We start from the raw sequence: 18,469 nt of genomic DNA, 5'->3' as shown, positions 1-18,469 counted from the left end.
TTATTTTGCTGAAGAAGAATTATAATGGTGAAGAAGCACAAACAGGCAGTAAATCTGGCTGTATTGAATTCTCCGTAACTATCAGAGCTCATCATCTTCATTGAGCCAAGAGTACATTTGTTAGGGTCGAGTTTTTACATAGTCTTGGCCAGCCAGTGTTATGAAACGGTGACTATGGATGCAGAACTACAGTAGTAATACTGTAGAGTAGGAATGTTCCCTTATTTGTGCTTCACCTTATCGCTCATATTAATGATTTATGTTCCAGCATAGTCACCTCTCTGCCCCACCACTTTTTCTGTGCTTTTTGCTATCTAGTCCTTTGGGCACCAATATTTAGTCATACAGTACTGTTACTAGACAAGGGCTTGATTTTAAATCCCTTGAACAGATTTCCAGAACGGCTACTCCCCTAGCTGAAAGTAGGAGCACTGCAGGTGTTTGGCAGCTCTGCAAATCAAGACTGCAGCTCCTAGAAGAAGTCTGAAAACACAGTTGACTCTTACGCTCAGCTTCCTGCCACGGTGCAGTTTGTGACTGCTGGCAGCCACAACATAACATAAGCTCCGTTTCTTTTTTCCCTGTCCCATCAGGGCACCACGTGTGAGCAAGTGCACGACGCCATGGCTAATGCAGAGAACATCATCTCCTATGACAGAGATGGTATTTGCCGTGCTCTGCTGCCTTCCCAGTGCAAACATCTCCGCTGGGGACCTCACCACTGCGGTGCTGGCATGCCACTGCCTTTGAACAGGGACGGTGCCAGCCTCCCAGACAGCCGTAAGTATGCAAAGCCAAGATACCATGTATCAGGGCCTGTGCATGTGTCAAGGACAGGTTTCCCAGCCTGAAATGTCAAAGCAACTGTTTTTCCCTCACGAGGTGCATTTGTCTCTATGGTGAAGAAAATGTATTATCACAAGTGTTGCCTTTGAGCTCAGAGCTGGATAAAGACCAAACAGACACTGAATCCAGCAAAATTTCAGCATCCCCCTCTTCAGAAACATTCACATCCTCTGACAATTTTTTTCTTCCAAGAACCAGTCTGCTTCCAAAAGGAGTGAGCTGAATACTGACCAACATAGTCCTTGTTTCCAGACTTCACATGACAACTGCTTGGAAAGCAACGCTTAAAGTTTGTTCTACTGAGGACTACTCTCAAACCTAGTGCCCTTGTTAGCCATTTTCAAATGTTTGCTGATCATGACCCCATTGCAAATTGGGACTCCACTTCTGGTGAGCCCTTGATGCCAAATATTGGCACACATAAATGGCCTCTAACTGGGCTCTCTACTTTGCTCCTACCGTTACAGACCCCACACAGAGACACAACTCCTAGTTTCAGACCTACGGATGTAGAGTACTTCAGCTTGCTTCAGCCAGCTGCTGGGGGCTTGCGGAATGCTGTGCAGTGATGCTGCTGCTGCTGACTCCCGAAGGCATGAAGGGGGCCAACTGATTTGAGCATGCCAGCAAGCCAGCTAGGAGCCCTGCTCCTGACCACACACCAGCTTCATTCTGGGTCTCAGCTGTTGACTCTGATTGAGTTAGTTACTGCTGCGAGCCAAAGGAGCCAGGACCCACAGGGTATTTAACACTTAAAACATCTTGCAATGCTGCAGAAATGCAGGCTTGTGGAATAAAACAGACGGTTAAGCAGAAGGAGATGGATACTTTATCACTTGACTAAAATGGGCAAGAGGAAAATCTCCAGTTGCCTTTCACAAGTAATTTCATGTTACTTCTCCTGTGTTGCTGTGATCATGTTTTTCTCTCTCAAAGTAACAGGAGGGAGGGTGGTACGGGTTTTTTGTTCCTGTTTTTTTTTTTAAATTAGGACATCTGGGCAGTGACCCAATCAAAGCCTCATCTCCATAATAGAAGTCTGTCTGACCGTAACTTCCATATTCCAATTTTCATTCACAGGCAAAGACTATCTATTGTCCAAGTATTTTTACTCTGTCATAATCAAAATACAAATTCTAGCTTAACTTAAAATAGACATGTCAGAAACACTTGACATGACCTGCATGCCTGTCAACAAGTGATAATCAAATTTCCCTGCCATACTAAAGTTGGGCAGGAGACATTTCTTTTTTAAAAAAAACCAAACAACCTATCTGGTTTCCATATCATATTGAATTTCTGAGACACAATGGGAGTTTTTCTTTTATGCAAAGGAGTTAAAAAGGAGTACGAGCAGTTAAAGGGATGTCTGCTGAAGCTGGGACGAGGGTAGGAGGCATACTTCTCTTTGAAACAGCCTACACACAGTGTTACTGAAACTTTAAGAGCAGAGGGGGGGATTATTTCTCTGCTTTTTCTGTTTATTTATTATGTAAATGCAGTTTCCCTTGTATAAATATTTAGCTTCTCCCTTTCTCTCTGAAAATCAAACAGCAGCAGGGGTAGAAAAGCAGGGAATGCACTTGTAAAATTGGCATTACAGTGGATTTGTGCAAGTTTGAGAGCAGAAACAAATTGTAGTGCATTTGTTATGAAGGCAAATCCCAAACTGACACTGTCCCTTACAAAATTACTGGAAAAGAAATAACACGGTGCCAAAAGAAAACTTCAGAGAGAGACATTTCTTTTAAAAGAATACAGTGATAACGTAGCAATGTTCTGCAGAAGAAGGAGAGACGATAAAGGTGTAAGGAAAGAGAAGTTCTTCCAGCCACTTTCTGCATAGGCTACCTCTGGAAGTGTTTGCCAGAAACAAAGAGCACGTCCCAGCAATATAAACAAATAGGCCTGTGCAGTACACGGTTAAAATTATCAATGTCTCACTAACTTGTGATCCAGACTAAGCAGGGCATTAAGAAATCCAAAAGAGCACAGCATCTTCTATTCCTGAAAAGACCAAAAGGGTACACTGACATAACAGTTTCCAACAGCTGTCATAACAGCCTGCACAGGGTCATGCTGGAGCTGATGGACAACAGCCTCTTGCACACAGAGCGCTGGAGCCATGCTTCGTGGAGCTGCATGTTGCCAGGTTCAGTTCTGGTTACCGCGTACAGTGTATCACAGCTTAATCCTTCTGGGATTGTCTGGGTCCTCCTCTGAGGGGTTCTCCAGCATGTCCTTTTCCGGCTTTGCCAAGGCAGAGGAATGCCTGTCCCTGCCTCCTTCATTTGATTTTGCCTGTTTCAGCTTCTGACACAAAACGGCCCTCCTCACCCAGAGGTGTGATGAGATGTGCAGAAGAGGACTTTTCCTTTCCCCACTAATTGCATTGGTTTGGGGTGTAAAAGTTCCAAATAAATACTGCCCTGAGTATAAAAGCACCTCGTTGTCATGACATCAGTGCTCTAAGACATGAACTTACTGGGTTAAAAACTGAGACACTTCTTATTTATTTGAACGCTCTCCCACTAAGTTCAATGGAATTGTACTGAGAGAAAACTAGTGAGGACTGCAGAACAGGAAAGCTCACAATTATCAAATAATTATCCCAGAAAGGCTCCCGCTGTGGGAGAGACTGTTGCCGCTGTTCCCATGAGACAGGAGAGAGAACGGGACAGAGACAGCTTTAGCACCCCTCCTTGCCTAGCCTTCACCCCAGCTCTGGGCGGACTGCTGTTCCTCTCTGAAAAGCCTCTCCATGGAAAAGGACCATTGCAACCCACCCCAGAATACTTCAGCAGGGTAAAATGGAGGGCAAGCTGCCCACAAACACGCATGGTAAAGTAAGGAAAGTAGATACCAGGCCTCCAGAGCTGATGGATATTCCAAAATAGATGCTGCAGGAAGAGACCTTGCTCCTGTCCAGCAGCACAGGTTCAAGAGGGACGTTCTGCACCACAAACTTCCCTGACCAGGTTTTGCCTTGGTGAAAAGAAATAAGGGGCCCCATGGCATAGATTTTGCCACAGGACGTTTGCAGATACAATCTCAGGATGTCTTGACTGTTTCCTGTGGATTCACAGTGCAGGTGAAAGAATGAATTCTGAAGTTCAGTTCATCGTCCTCTCTCTTTGTATGCAGTCTGAGGGACCTGGAGTCTGGCTCTCCATAAGTCTAAGAAAACAGCAAAGACCATGTAATTTCTGGGTGGAGAAAGTGAGAACTGCACCTCAGGGAAGCTGAGGTGCATTAGAAAACCCCAACTTTCTTAGTAGAGATGTCACCTGGATTCTGACTCTTAGACAAAAACAGATTTGCAATGCAAAAGTCAGATTTTAGAAAAGACTGAGTGCAGAAGGCTAGGAAAGGTGTCAAATGTCTGATACAAACTATGGTCTGAAAATATGTGAAAGGAGTATGGATAAAGATGATGCTAGAGGTGTTAACCAGTTTTCTGATTATTTGTTTTTGCAGATGGCAATTTGTGTCATTGTAGTTCTTAAGTTACTTCTGGACTTTTCCCTTTCTGTTCCTCCAGTTTCAGCTGTCCCTCGCTATCCTAAAGCTGGACAACACGCTAATGCCCCCTGATGTGCCAAATGTGGAGAGAACCATTTGCATATGCCATGCTTTACTGGAGGGGATAAAACCTCTGAAAAGCAGCAGGAATGGTAAATCTTTTAACCTTTTCCTCGTGCCTCTCTCTCTCCCAAACTGACTGTGTGGTTGCATTTACAAGGCAGAACTAACACCTGGGACAGCACAGAGTCAGTAGATGTGGAACTCGTATTCTAAGCAAATGATGCAGAGTAGCTGCAAGACTTTTGGCACCTGACTATGATGAAGCTTTCAAGAGAATTTCCTACAGAAGGGACCTGAACTACTGGAGTTTACACATACTGCATGCTCAATTTGCACACTTCCAGAAAAATTCCCTTTTAGGCAATTGTAAAATGCATGTGTTTCAATGATTTCCCTAGCGCTAGTATAAACAAAAGGAAGGAGGAAAGAGCTGTAGAGAATGGCTCACAGAGGCTGGGGGTTAGCGAAAGGAACATGAAACCATGAAAGGTGTATATGCCTATATTTTCTGTAATGCTCACAGCAACTGCTGAGTAAGCAACTGGCCACTCCTAGTGTGACTAATGGTGTAACTACTTAAGGACTTATTTCCACTGAGTTTATGAAAGTTAGATCAAAACAAACCACACAGTTTAAAATAGAAATGCTCACTATCTGCTTCAACTCCAGCAGACTATTTCAGCACATGAGTTTAAGCACACACACAATTCTGTTGAATGAGATGTAACACTTAAAACTGCGTGCTGACATTAACTGCTTTGCTGAAGTGGGGTCTCCGTCTGTCCATACAGAGCTGCACATCCGAAGTCTTTGCAACTTTACTTTGCAGCCATTAGTTTTGGCCCCACGGGAAGCTATTTATAAATATCTGAATTAATTAAATCAGATCTGTACAGCAGAAAAAGGAATCAACTAAATACGGTCACTATAGCAACAAATATTTCCTGGATGTAGTTTTGCTTCTAATCAGCAATGGCCTCCCCACAGTCCTAAAAATGGCAAAAGTTGTCGGGCTTTTCTTGTTTGTTTGTTTGTATTGAACGTGTTCCTACAGAGTAAGACGATAAATGTAACGTACAAGTATTTTAGACAAAGGTCCTTTTCAGTAGTATCTTACACTAGCTTGAAAATTATTAAGAACTTGAAATGGGGATCCATTGTTTTCCCTTCTTCTTACCACCCTCCTGCCTCCCTGGTACAGCGAGAGCCTCTGCTGCCCTGAGAAATTCCATGGGCTCTGACTCTGAATTCAGATACTAAAGCGGCCCCTTCACCACTAACATCAGCTGAAAGCAAGGCTAGAAAAATGATGGCACAAAACAACCTGTTGTTTTCAACAGACAGTCTTGGCTGACCCCTGTGTCCACCCTAAGCAAAAATAGAAAATAAAAGGTGCTGACGCTTTGCCAAATCCCATCTGCAAAATACACTCCTGGCCATGTCAATCACAAAAATGAGGCCCTACGTGCAGTACATGGTGGAAGTGTCCCAGTCATGCCCATGCATAGTCTCTGAACTCGCCGAACATGGCCACAACCTCCTTGGAGTTTTGCAAATGCCATGCTTTGTGGATTGAGTCTTTGGTGGGGTTGTAGATATCTCAGAGGGTTTCGTGAGCTTGTCTGCACTTTGGTGGAGCTCAAAGACACCAAGGGGTTGTCTGAGCTTTGTTTCTTTTTTCTTTTTCTTTTTTTTTCCAGAGTTGGTAAACCAACATTTTAAAAATGGTTTCAAACACCAATCTTGCCCATTGCCAAATGAGAGGGCATTTCCAGGACAGGTCTATGTTTCCCCTCTGTTTTTACTTCCCTGGTTTTTTTGAACAGTGGCCTCAAAGGTATGTGGTCACAGTGTCTCTGTCCAGGTATTTCCTTCCCTTCCCTTAATGACTAGCAAATCCATTGGCAGTGTCAACCAAATGCAGCAAAGGAGGTCAGTTCTCAGAGACAGTTAGGTTTGTACAAGTTTCATGAAAACAGTTCTCTGGCAGAGAAAAGAGATCCTTTCCATGCCCTGACTGTTACAAAGGTTAGTTCACTGTCTTGTTAGCTGTGCAAGAATCCACGTTAGTGCTGGGGCAAGAGTCGAAAAAGTACACACGCTTATGATTGCCCCAATCACGGGAGAAGCTTCGGTGGGAGCAGACCCCTTTTTTAGACACTGATATCAAGGCAGGGCTGTGTATGAAATCATCCTTCGTAACTCTCAGTGTGCCTGATCTTGCCAGTCTTACATGAACAATTAAATAGTTAATATTGATCTTTAAGTGTCTCTTCACAGTTACCTGTGTCTATTCAGATGTGTGGTTGTAGACTGAGATCACACTCCAATGCAGATTTATTTATTTATTTATTTATTTATTATCACGTGGTATTTTGGAGAATAGAAGAGAAACCTGTCTATGCAAGAGGGGCATTAGGTTTGTAAAGCTCAAGCCACACCCTGCACACAACCAAAACTGCAGTGGAGCCGTACGGAGATGCCGGAGCAAAGGAAATGCATGGTTAGCTTCTGATTTGCAAACTTTGGGGTTTGGTTTTTTTGCATTGATGCAAGAAATTCACGCTAGCAAAAGAGCTATAGTTCAAATAAGGTATTTAGAAAATCAGTAACAAAATGCTGGAGCTGACATGACTATTCTCCCTCTAATCTTTAGCTTTCAAGCCCCTCCTGACACAAGTCATCTTCTGGGGACAGCAGAGGGAGCAAAGGAAACTAATGACCTCTCACCCACATCGGCACCCGCAGCAGCAGTACCAGCGCATTAGCCCAGGCTGCTCTGGGAGCTTACAGCTGGACTTTTGGCATTATATTATCTCATTTATTAATACAGTTTTTAAAAAGCAAATATTTCTAGTAAAAGTAAATGCTACCAGACTTGTCCTATATTAAAGAATAAGCTCACTTCCTCCCATAAGTAAGTAATTCATAAGAATCTGAAGTCCTTTATGGTTGGATTGAGAGGGTACCCCCACCCCCAATGTGGCTGTTTGTTAATGGGGTGACAACTGCAATGTAGGGTTATCTGACATTTGTTTTCCAATGCACATGCTGTTTAAAAAAGAATAATGAAAATGTAAATAAATGCAAAGGAATCCTGGGGATAGAAGATCTAGAATCATAGAATCATAGAATCATTAAGGTTGGAAGAGACCTCTAAGATCATCGAGTCCAACTGTCAACCCAACACCACCACCCACTAAACCATGTCCCTAAGCGCCTCATCTACACGTCTTTTAAATACGTCCAAGGATGGTGACTCACCACTTCCCCTGTGCAGCCTGTTCCAATGTTTAACTACTCTTTCAGTAAAGACATTTTTCCTCACGTCCAATCTAAACCTCCCCTGGCGCAACTTGAGGCCATTTCCTCTCGTCCTATCGCTAGTTACTTGGGAGAAGAAACCACTTAATGAAAAACACATATATTGCTCCGTATTGGGTCACTGACCATATATATATGTTAATTCTTCTAAGCCTCATTTGCCTAACAGCATGGAAACTGCCAGCATTTTAAGAACTGCTATCAGATAACTTGAAATTACATTAGACAGACCATACAAACAGCAAACAGACTCTAGTGACTGTATTCTTGAACCCAATCCTACGAGGTGCGGCATGGTTTTGCTACACAGAGACTTTAAGATGGCTAGACACAACCTCAGTCCCTAAACTTCTGTGGTAAGAGAAGTTATGCAGCATATTGCAAAGATGGAGCTCTGAGAAATTTCATGTGACAAGGACTGATCTGACATTTTAATTTATACCCTTGCCAGTACAGGGGGTTGTTCTTCCCCTCTTCTATCTTCTCATACTTTGCTGTCAATTCTCAATTAGCCAGATGAGAAAACTGTTGTGTAATGCCTGGATTTCACTTTCAGGACTGTTTTCCTGACACTTCCAGGGTCATGGCAGTACAGAGAAACCCCAAGCCAGAACTCCCTGTGCTACACGCTAACGCAAAACAGTCAGAGAGAGAGACAGGCAGTATGGATCTGAACCGCAGAGATACTCTGAAATCTTGAAAACACTTACGCGTGTACTGAACTCATTATAAGGAATTTCATTATTTTCAAGGGGCCTTCTCACATGTTTAAGAAGATGCCTATTAGACAAGGTGACAGTACAGACAAAACTCCTAAAACTTACACAAGATGCTTTTACAGAACAGGGAAGAGAACAGAACAAATCCCCCAGAACAAACTCTGTACTTCCACCACACAACCATGCATCCTTTCACAAAGATTTCCTCCCCTTAAATAAGATTATGAAAATATTTTCCCATCCCCCTGCATATAATATCAACTTTAAACAATTCCTCTTACTCGCTAGTATTTCACATGAACTTCTAATCTGGTTACATTTAGCTTCTCTTTTTTTTTCAAGCTAACAGTCCTCCACACCCATTTTAATAAAACCTGATTAACACACTTGAGAGTCAAACATGAACAGAAATCTCCCATTCTCTCCAAAGTACGGCATTCATGAAGATATCATGAATAAGTAAACATTCTCCAGTGTTCTGTTTCTTTTGTCTAGCTTATTGGTGTTGAGATTCCTTCTTCTTCATTTATTTATGTTGGTGTTTTATTTCCTTATTGAGTTTCAAAGATGAACAGAGAAAAATAAATACCAAGGAAATAGCTGATAGGCTGAAATCACCAAGTTTTTTTCCCAGGGAGATTAAGAAAAATTATGCTTTAATAGGAAGTTTTTGTTGTCTCATTATTTCATTTAATACACCTGCTTTCAATATGGAATGCATGACAGTCTGTGTATGAAGTAGCTAGCAAGCCAGTATAGCACAATCCTGTTTATAAATGTGCAAGAATCCAATTTCTTCTCGTAATTCTGATTTAATGATATTGCATTCTAGGCTCCTAAATTACTATTGTGCTTTTAAGTGAGACAATCCTGCCTAGTCCAGGCTTATTCAAAAGGCAGAATATGTCCAGATCAGACAGCAAGTCAGTTTTGCACAGACCTCACCAAGGTCCCAGACACGCTCCTGCAGCAGAGCCAGTATTCCTTACCTTTTTCCAAATTCCCTAGGGAGACAGCGCACTGCAACATACTTGCAGTTCCCAGTGGGAAGGCAAGGTGCAAGATCAGGTCAGCAAGTGGACCGATTCTTGCTTACCTGACCTTGCTAAACCCCTTAACAGATCTTGGTAAAATGATCAAATGTCAGAAAAATTATTGCTCAGACTCTAATTTTAAAAAGTAATAAATTGGTAAACCTCAGTGAAAATTAACAGACCTTGACAAATGCTAATTGGGTAGGCAGGATGCTTATCTTAGGACTGAAGAGACAGTCTACATTTTATGTTTAGAAAATCCAGCCACCATACCTGAGCCTAATACGCAATTAATACGAAATTCTAATTGTCTCATGTTGACAGGGTCCATTTTTCAAAGCCATGAGAATTCTTCGGTAGAATTAAATCCAATTTGATCCTTGTACATGGCTAACCAAAGGGCAATGTGATACCTTTTCTGCAGCACTAACTGTTAACATACTCACAGCTGTAGTGTCTTAGCAAAGGTCCATTCCAGAGGTGAAAATGGAGGCATTAGAGCATGACATGTTTTCTGTGTCCTACTTCATAACCTCACACCTTAGATGAACTGTGAAACTTAAGACTAAGGACAAACATCACAAACCAGCCAAACAGTACTATTTTTATTCTTATTACAAAGTCAGAAGGGGTTTTTTTACTTCTTTTTAAAGGCAAAAGTCATGTCTTTTCCTGCTGAGGACAACAAAGGCTATAAGAATGCTTTAAAACCTCACATTACTTTACTGAGTTGCAGCAATGACTACATAGATGTTACATTGATGAAACTCCCACTGCTCAAGCGGTAACATGCTCAAATTTCCACTTGCACTGCAAAACAAACAAAAAAACCCCACAACCTGCTGCATTGTTTTGAAGCTGTAGCCCTTAGGGCTAGGATCTTACAGGTTAAACAGAATTTTTGACAGAATTTGACTTTTAAATTTGTAGGATAAATATAGAAAGCAACGGTGATTCAGTGCAGGCAGAGCTCCTCCCTTCTGAGTCATTTCTGCTCGGATATCGCAGGAAGATGGGAGAAGTGCTGTATACCTGCAGGTGTCACCTTACCAAGAGAACATACTACAGAGATCCTGTCCTTTTGGAGGGGTGCGAAGGAAGCCTCCAAGATCCTTCTCAGCTGGAAGTTTGTTTCACTTTAGTGTTCAGGCCAAATTCTAACCTAGCTCATTCTACCTACCAAAAAAAAAAAAAGATCCCAGCCAGAAAAAATCTCTCTGAACCAGAAAAGATAATCTGCTCTGACAGTCCTTGAAGAAGAGGAATGCTGTGTCACAGTGGAGAGCTAGCTGTACCACAGCAGCAGGTGGTGAGACTCGGGTGCAGGCTAGTAATCTCTCCAAGATCCTTCTGGAATTGAAGGCACCAAACTACCATCACGTTGCTACTTTTTTAACACATCATGTCTAATCCAAAAACTGGAACCACCTAAAAGCTATTGTTGTCTTGGAGCTATTTTTAGTTGAAGAAACCAAGACTGCAAAGTAAACTGGATATTAAGAAGCTCAGACTAAAAATACTTGATAGCAACATATGATATTTTTGGATCAGAAAACATGGTTGAACTAGTAAACAAGCTACATACTCCTACAGCACAACTCATCAGCACATTGTGGGTGAGACTGGCAATATACTGGCTATCCTGAGAGAGGACAGCATGTAAATGGGATGACCTCTGGCTGAAGTCCACCTTCCCTCCTAAATGCTCTCTTCCAGCACTTGCAAAGGAAGTCTCAAGCTCTAATCTGAGCGTCCGAGTCACAACATGAAGGACTCCTCCACGGCCCTAGCAAAAGGCGCTGGGTGAAGAAGACAGAGCACAAATTGAATCCATCCTCTTTTCCCCTCATGCCCCAGATACCTTCAAGGGAAAAGAGAAGACAGTTCTGTGGAGCAGTTCTCCCTCTCTTTCTCTGCTCACGCTGGGATTGGCAGACATGTCCCTGGGTGAGGACTGAGGAACACTGAAACCTCCTTTTTTCTCTTAATGAAAAGTAGGCAAGGGAACATTTTGGACTCTGTTTTAATTGCCTCAGCGGTTAGATGAAAGCCAAGTTGCTTGCAAACTCAGTTTCCCCAGTACAAGCAATGCAAGAAGAACTAAGTCCTTTAAAAAAAAAAGTGTTGGGTTGAACTTGGCAAATGAGGATGTGGTATCTCCCAGCCATAAATTAGAGCCTTTCAGCTCTCCGACAGGAAAGTCCAAGTCACTCCTCTGGAGGGCTGAGAGTGCACGAGGCCACAGAGAAGGCAATTCCTGAATCCAGAGCTGCAGTGCGAGGATATTCATGTGACAGGTAATAAGTTGTTCACTAAGGACTTTCCCCAGTAGCATTCCTCCAACATGGCTTAAGAACTGGAGGGGCTGAAGTCTGTTTGAATGAGTTCTTCTCTGCATTTCTATCCGCCTATCCACATTTTTTTTCTTTTCTACTAACCTACTTCTACTAACAGATGTGCACTGTTCTATGAGGCTAATGTCCAGCATACAGCTTGTCGACTGTCAGTTTAATCCCTTGTAATAATAACTGACTAGGGTTTAGTGGCTCTGTCTTTCACCAGCATTCCCGTATTTCTGTTTCTTTTTTTCCTGCTTATATTGACTGAAGGCCAGATGTAACCTGATGTAATTTGGTTTAGTTTCTTTGCTTTTAGCAGTGCTCCACCAATTTAGACTGGCTGAGAATTTTTTCTCAACAATATTCTTTGCACCAGGACTTCTTGTTTTACATATAAAATACAAGCAAGCAATGAATGAGTTATGTGGTTGTATCAGTCCAGGCTACAATATATGGCTCAGCAGGCAGCTCTGAGCACTGGTTTTCCCATCAGGTATCACAATGGGGGTGGGTGTACAACATTTTAAAGATGCACAGGAGCGTGCTTAGCAGAGAGTCATCCAGCTATTACTCCACACAAATCAACATCAATGGGATTTTGCAGATTTGTTAGACATCTGTCTCTTAGTTGCCTGTGACCAGGACAGGTAAGTATGAGAGTCTGGTGTTTCACACTCCAATTTCTAAGCTTCGGCTAGGCTGCAAATCCACATTTATTCCTTCCCCTGCACAACTGCCTTGCTTGTTGTCGACATTAAGAATCATTTTCTCCTGACTCTCAGCATGTCACATGGCGGGTGTGGGAGCTTTGTGATTTTGCAGGTTCAGCCTCTGGCGTCAGTGCTCCCTCCGTTACAGTATCATAGGACAACTTCAGTTCATGCCAGGCACTAGCCTCATTCTACCTTCTGACCTGTTCTAGCACTGGGAAGCACTATTCAGTATAGCACTCATTATTTGGTATTCATATAAACCCTTTCCCTTGGTTTTTTTTCGTACCACTCCTTTCCATGTGTTCCCCTACCAACATCGTGTGCTCATTGTAACCTTTATGAATGCATTCAACCTTCTGGGTACACTTACCATTCACCTCTGCTTTACCTGACATGCCTATTACTTTCCTATATGTAGGCAATATGTCTTGCATCCACAGTTTCACAAGCTTTGAATTTTGTTTGCTGAATCACTGAAATTCTGTGTCACCTCCTCCACTGCCCTTTAAAGGGAAGAATACTCCCATCAGAAACTACCCTTGGTGGTCTACATTTGGTGATTTAATTGGCAATAAGGAGGTTACAGTAGTCAAAGATCATGTGGATTAGCACTCGGATACTATAGCAAAAGGAACTTTGGAGAACAGTAAAATTAATAGGTTTCAGGAAAAAAAATCCTGTGATGAAATCTGTTATAATGGGGACACACTATCAGAAGAGAGGTGGTGGAAGCTTCCCCAGTTATGAAATTTTTAGCAGAAATTGACAATTCAAGAACTAATCATAGATAAAGATTGTACATCAGCAAGAAGAGTGAAAAGATGACGAGGTTTCTAAGTTTCTCACACTGTGATCTGTTTAAGAAGGTGAGTGTTCTACCTACTACTGTACTTTATGCTTCCTCAGACAAAGTCAAACTATTGCCCATGTAACATACACTGAGCAGAGCAGAGGTTAGACATTCTGCTCCTCTCTGTAATGGGATGTGGTTGGTAGAAGAGCACAGATTAGCAGACAAAGCCGTGCCTAATGTTATTAGCTGAATGCTTTCATGCAGCTGTGACATTATGGAACTTCAGCAGAAATGTAAGTCTCACTGACCAAACTGATGGTCTTACTAGGTTAACAGAAAAAGAATTACTTTTATTTTCAGCCCTACCTAAAAATCATGGAGTTTTAGGCCCTAGGCATTCTAATAATAGTGTTAGCAAATAAAATGTGTGTATGTATATGTATAGAGAAATTCCAACTGCATTTAATTGATGGTGTACTGAATGTTCTGAAGACCACTATTATTTACTGAAATAAAGCACTAGCAAGAATGACTGGTGTGCAATATAATCAGGGGTCTTTGTTGTTTTCAGATACCTAATGAATGAACACATAACATCCACTGGTTTCTGACATGACGGGCATATGGTGCTCATAAATAAATAAAAAGCATGATATTACAGTTACACTGATGATATTACAGTGAGTGGCAACATTTGGCAAGCTGGCAAGTTGTCTATTCTATCTTACCTTGACAGCAAAACCACAAAATCTCTGAGTAAAAACAATTAATTGTAACTGATAGCTTTTGGGGCTTCCTTCCGCTAAGTCATGTTACTAGGTTCCAAAAGAAACATTAGACCACTTTTTAATGTATAGCTTCAGATACATTTTTTAAAACCATTAAAATTACATAGAAAGTAATTGTCAGCTACAACAGCCTTCAGCAACAATATCTACATACCTGGGAGAGACTCACAGCAATATAAAAGAGCGCAGCAGGATCTAGGTGCCTACATTCTACTTTGATTCAAAACTGAGATCCTGAAATGCCCAAATAGCCGCTTACAGGACTGATACTTCTCTCAGGTTTTACAGTGGTCTACTGTTTGTGGTACTTACCAGAACAAGGGTGACCCAGGTTCAATTTCCAAATCTCTGTATGAGTTTAGGAACAGTTTCACATCTTTCCCAGGAATGCCCTACCTATACACCTCTCCTTCCACATGTTCTCGCTGCTTGCCTGAACTGTCACACTTTCACCAGTGGCATCACTACTGCAAAATTTGCAGGATATAGGAATAAATTTCTTTCTTCCGCACTTTCATTCCAAAACCACAACCAGATCTCTAGCAGCAAGTCATCCTGCTGACCCATCCCAAAACACAAAATACATATTAACTCAAGCAATTGGGATAACGACATTGGTGAAGTTGCCCACTGACCTCCCTGCAGCACAATAGATGCTGTACAGTCCATGCCTTTAAATCTTCAAACCCATTAGTCTGACTGCAAACTTAGTCATACATCCAACAAAGCCAGGTAAACACCGTCCAACCAACAGCTAACTCTAGTCTCATCCTTATCTCAGAATTCATCCAGCTTCATCAGTTACCTGTGGTACCTACAGGTTCCATAGATGAACCTCGCCCTTCAAACTTCACTGTACTAGCCCTAGCACAAAGACACAAGCCCTAATCAGGCCAGAACATATCCAAAATGGGTGTCATCTGAAAGAACTACCCTCCTGGGGTGTTTGTGGTCACCTCCTTTGGGTTAAGACTAGCCTACAATTTGGAGTTAACATATGGTTTAGGAGAGAAGTATATAATATATTCCTGAACACTAAAGCGTTCAAATGGTCTTTAACTCATTTCCATATGATAGAGGTCACCTCTCTTTGGATAAATCTAGAGTTAAAGTGATGATTAAGACTGAGTTGGAAAATATTTTTATTTCTGAGGGCTGCTGAAGTAATATATAGACTGGCGCTGGTAGCACCAAATCAGCCCCAATTTGGTTATAAGATAGCAAAGACCATCCATCCAAGAGTTGGAAGCCTCTGTTTGTTTTTCATAGGGTATGCCATGCAAAAATAAAGGCTTGTGTTGACAGTGGACTGAATGGACTACAGTTAGTTGCAGAATGGCAAGGTATCGCCTCTCCGGGATTTAGGTTAGGATTCCTGAGGAATCCTAAGGCTGGAAATTTGTACCCTAGATTCTGTCAGGACCACCAAAGTAGGAAGAGGTCTGATGCTGACAAGGATGAAAAGTAAAACTGAGTTTTGAGGGGTTACCCCTTGATCGTAGGGGTTCTTGTGATAGTGTTAGTGTTAGTGATACAGTTGGGTTAGAGGAAAGAATGGGCTGGAGAACTGTATTTATTCCTGAATTTTATTGGGATTGCCATCTTAAATTGGGGATGCTAATACAGTAGTAGAATGGTTGTAGCATAGCTTACAGGATATATTTTGATCTGTTAATGGCCAGGGTCACTTCTAGTTTTAGAAAAGAGGGTGTGTTAGCCTGCCAGAGTAGGATGAAAACTGTACTGTACATGCTTTGGATCACAGCGGTAACAATTCTTGTGTTAAGGCTACAGTTAGTGTTTGAATTAGGAACAGAGCTAAGGTCTGAGAGAGAACTGGGTGGAGAATTGTGTGACCATCTTAATCCTCTAGGGAACATCAAACAAGGAGGACAGTACTAGTAAGATTGTGCGGGATACTCACAGGGCAGCAGCGTCACCTCTTTTAACTTTAAACTATGGTTAGGTTGAAGATTGGGATTAGGATGCGAGACAAATGAGATTACAGAATTGTGGTTCCAGGACCACTGGGTTTTGCAATGGCTGTGGTACCGATGACAGTTATGGTTCCGTTTAAGGTTCGAAAAAGAAGGGCAAGGACTGCTGATACTGTAGGTGCCACTGAAATAGGATGAGGTTTGGCACACAGAAAAATCTAATGGGCACCAATTTGGGCTGAAGATACATTTTCAGTTCTTGTAGGGTCTGTATGCCTGTAGCATGAAGGTAGTGTTGCACTGCAAGTTAGGTCTATTGCTGTGAGGGCTACCTTTCCTAGTTTAAGGCTACATTTGGTTGGAATCAGGTTTGTGCCTTAGGAGAGAAGGACCAGAAAAGACTTGTTTGTTGCAGGAACGTGTAAAGGCTGCAGAAATAGTAAGCAGATTAGGGACATCTGAGGGAAATAAGCTGTGGGGTTTTTTATTTAGAAATGCATCCTGGGCCTCAAGTTAATGATGGTATTGTGGTTGTGTCTGGATTTGTGACAGAAGGACTCAGACTAGAGCAAGGGCTGCCGATGAACCCTATCTAAATGAAAGAAGTTTGTCCTCTGTTGGGACGTAGATGTGGAAAGTTAGGTTTTGTTTCTGGATCCTAGAAGACCTCCTGTTGCTGTTATACCAAAAGGCTAGGGTTTGGGTTTGAGTCTGTCAAAGTCATCAATTTTCCACTTGGGCTGAAAGAGGCGAACTCCTAAATACACCTGCAATTAGTTCTGGGATAGTCAAGTGTTGCTTTTCTGGCCTTAATACAGGAATTTGTGTAATGACTGCAAAACTAGGCTAATTCATTGTTCCTGCAGATGTCACAAGACACACAGGAGTGCTGGGCACAGCAAGGCAAAGGAAATGTGATGGGATGGGCTATGTTTGGTTTTAGGTGAAGTTCATCTTTCAGGTCCACAAGGGGCTGAGAAGTTAAATGTACTCCTAAGCGGTCTGTGTGCTGCAGTGCTCTAATGAGCGCTGACACCTTTAGTTGGGCTAGTATTTAAGTTCAGGTCACTGGGCCAGAGTTTAAGGTTACTATTAGTCCTTGGAACAGAAGCAGCTGAAGTGTCAGGTTTAACACAATGTTCCAGACCAACATGAGAGCCATGCTAGGAGAAAGTTTGGGGCAGAGTTAGCTGGCCTAACTGGATTCAGGCCAAGGTTAAGGGCTTGTCATAGCTGGAGCTGAAAAGCAGCATTTACGTCTGGATAATGCTAGGGTTGCTAGGCTTCAACCCGAGTTAGTCCTAACATATTAAACCAAATGATTTAATCTGGAGAGTCTGAAGGATCAAGTAGGGTTTAGTGACAGCATGGCCTAGTATTGTACAGGCCATTAGAACTAGGACGACGACTGCTGAAAAAATCAAATGGGGCCAAGGTTAGGCACGGGGTAAGCAGGGCCTAAGTTTAGGGCTAAGTGTTGTCATTATGGTTAATGTTTGGTACCGGAGAAGCTGAAGAGCTTTGTGAAAGTCCCTCCTGCAACTGATGCATTGCTCTTTTTTCTAAGGGAGAAAGGGACTTCACAGGGAAAAGTCTAACAGAGGAAGTAGGAGAAAGAGGAAAAAGAGACACCAGTACTTATCAAGACTTTGAGACCACAAGGGAATGGTTTGGAAGTCTATACACATGTGCACATATGTTTTCCCCAATCTTTAACCTTCCTCCCATCCTTCCTGTCTCCCTGTGAGTCTCCCTTCCCCCCAACTCCCACAGTCCTCTGCCTCTCCATGTCACACTGACGTTCCTTTCTTTTTGTTCCTCTACATCCTTCCCAGTCCCAGCACAGGGCAGATGCAGCGAGAGAAGAGAAAAACAAGGGAAGCAGCTTTACCATTTTTTTTCATCCTGTGTCCAAACCAGTAACAAGAACCACAACCACCATCACCACCACCACCACAATAATAATGGAAGTGCTGCAGCACCGTAGCTTTGCTAGCCTGGGGAGAGAGGTAAGTGAGGGTGGCAGGGGTTTCACCACAAGCCTTCAGGGAGGGATCAAAACATCTGAGGACCACCAGCTCCCAGGGAGCCGGCTCTGCCCGCGGGCTCTCCTGCTGGCCCGGAGCGGTGACCCCACAAGACCCTGCCTCCCGGCACCTCCTATTTGCACAAGCCCGGGGCAAACCTGCCTCGGAGGGCACTGAGCCTCCCCGCGGGGCACTTCTGAAGCAGCCCCTTTGCCTGACGGCCCCGAGGGCCGGCTCCCGCCGCACGGGAGGGCATCCAGCTGTTGCCAACAGCTGTGTTGTGGCCCGGCTGGGCCGCGGCCGAGCGCGGGGTCCGCCCCGCCGCCGTCCCCGCCCCTGCGAGGCGGAGGGGGGGGGGGAACCG

The sequence above is a fragment of the Aptenodytes forsteri genome, unplaced genomic scaffold (genome assembly GCF_000699145.1).
Source record: "Aptenodytes forsteri isolate BGI_AS27 unplaced genomic scaffold, ASM69914v1 Scaffold63, whole genome shotgun sequence".
Classification (NCBI taxonomy): Eukaryota; Metazoa; Chordata; class Aves; order Sphenisciformes; family Spheniscidae; genus Aptenodytes; species Aptenodytes forsteri.
Note: the sequence above shows the minus strand (reverse complement) of the source record.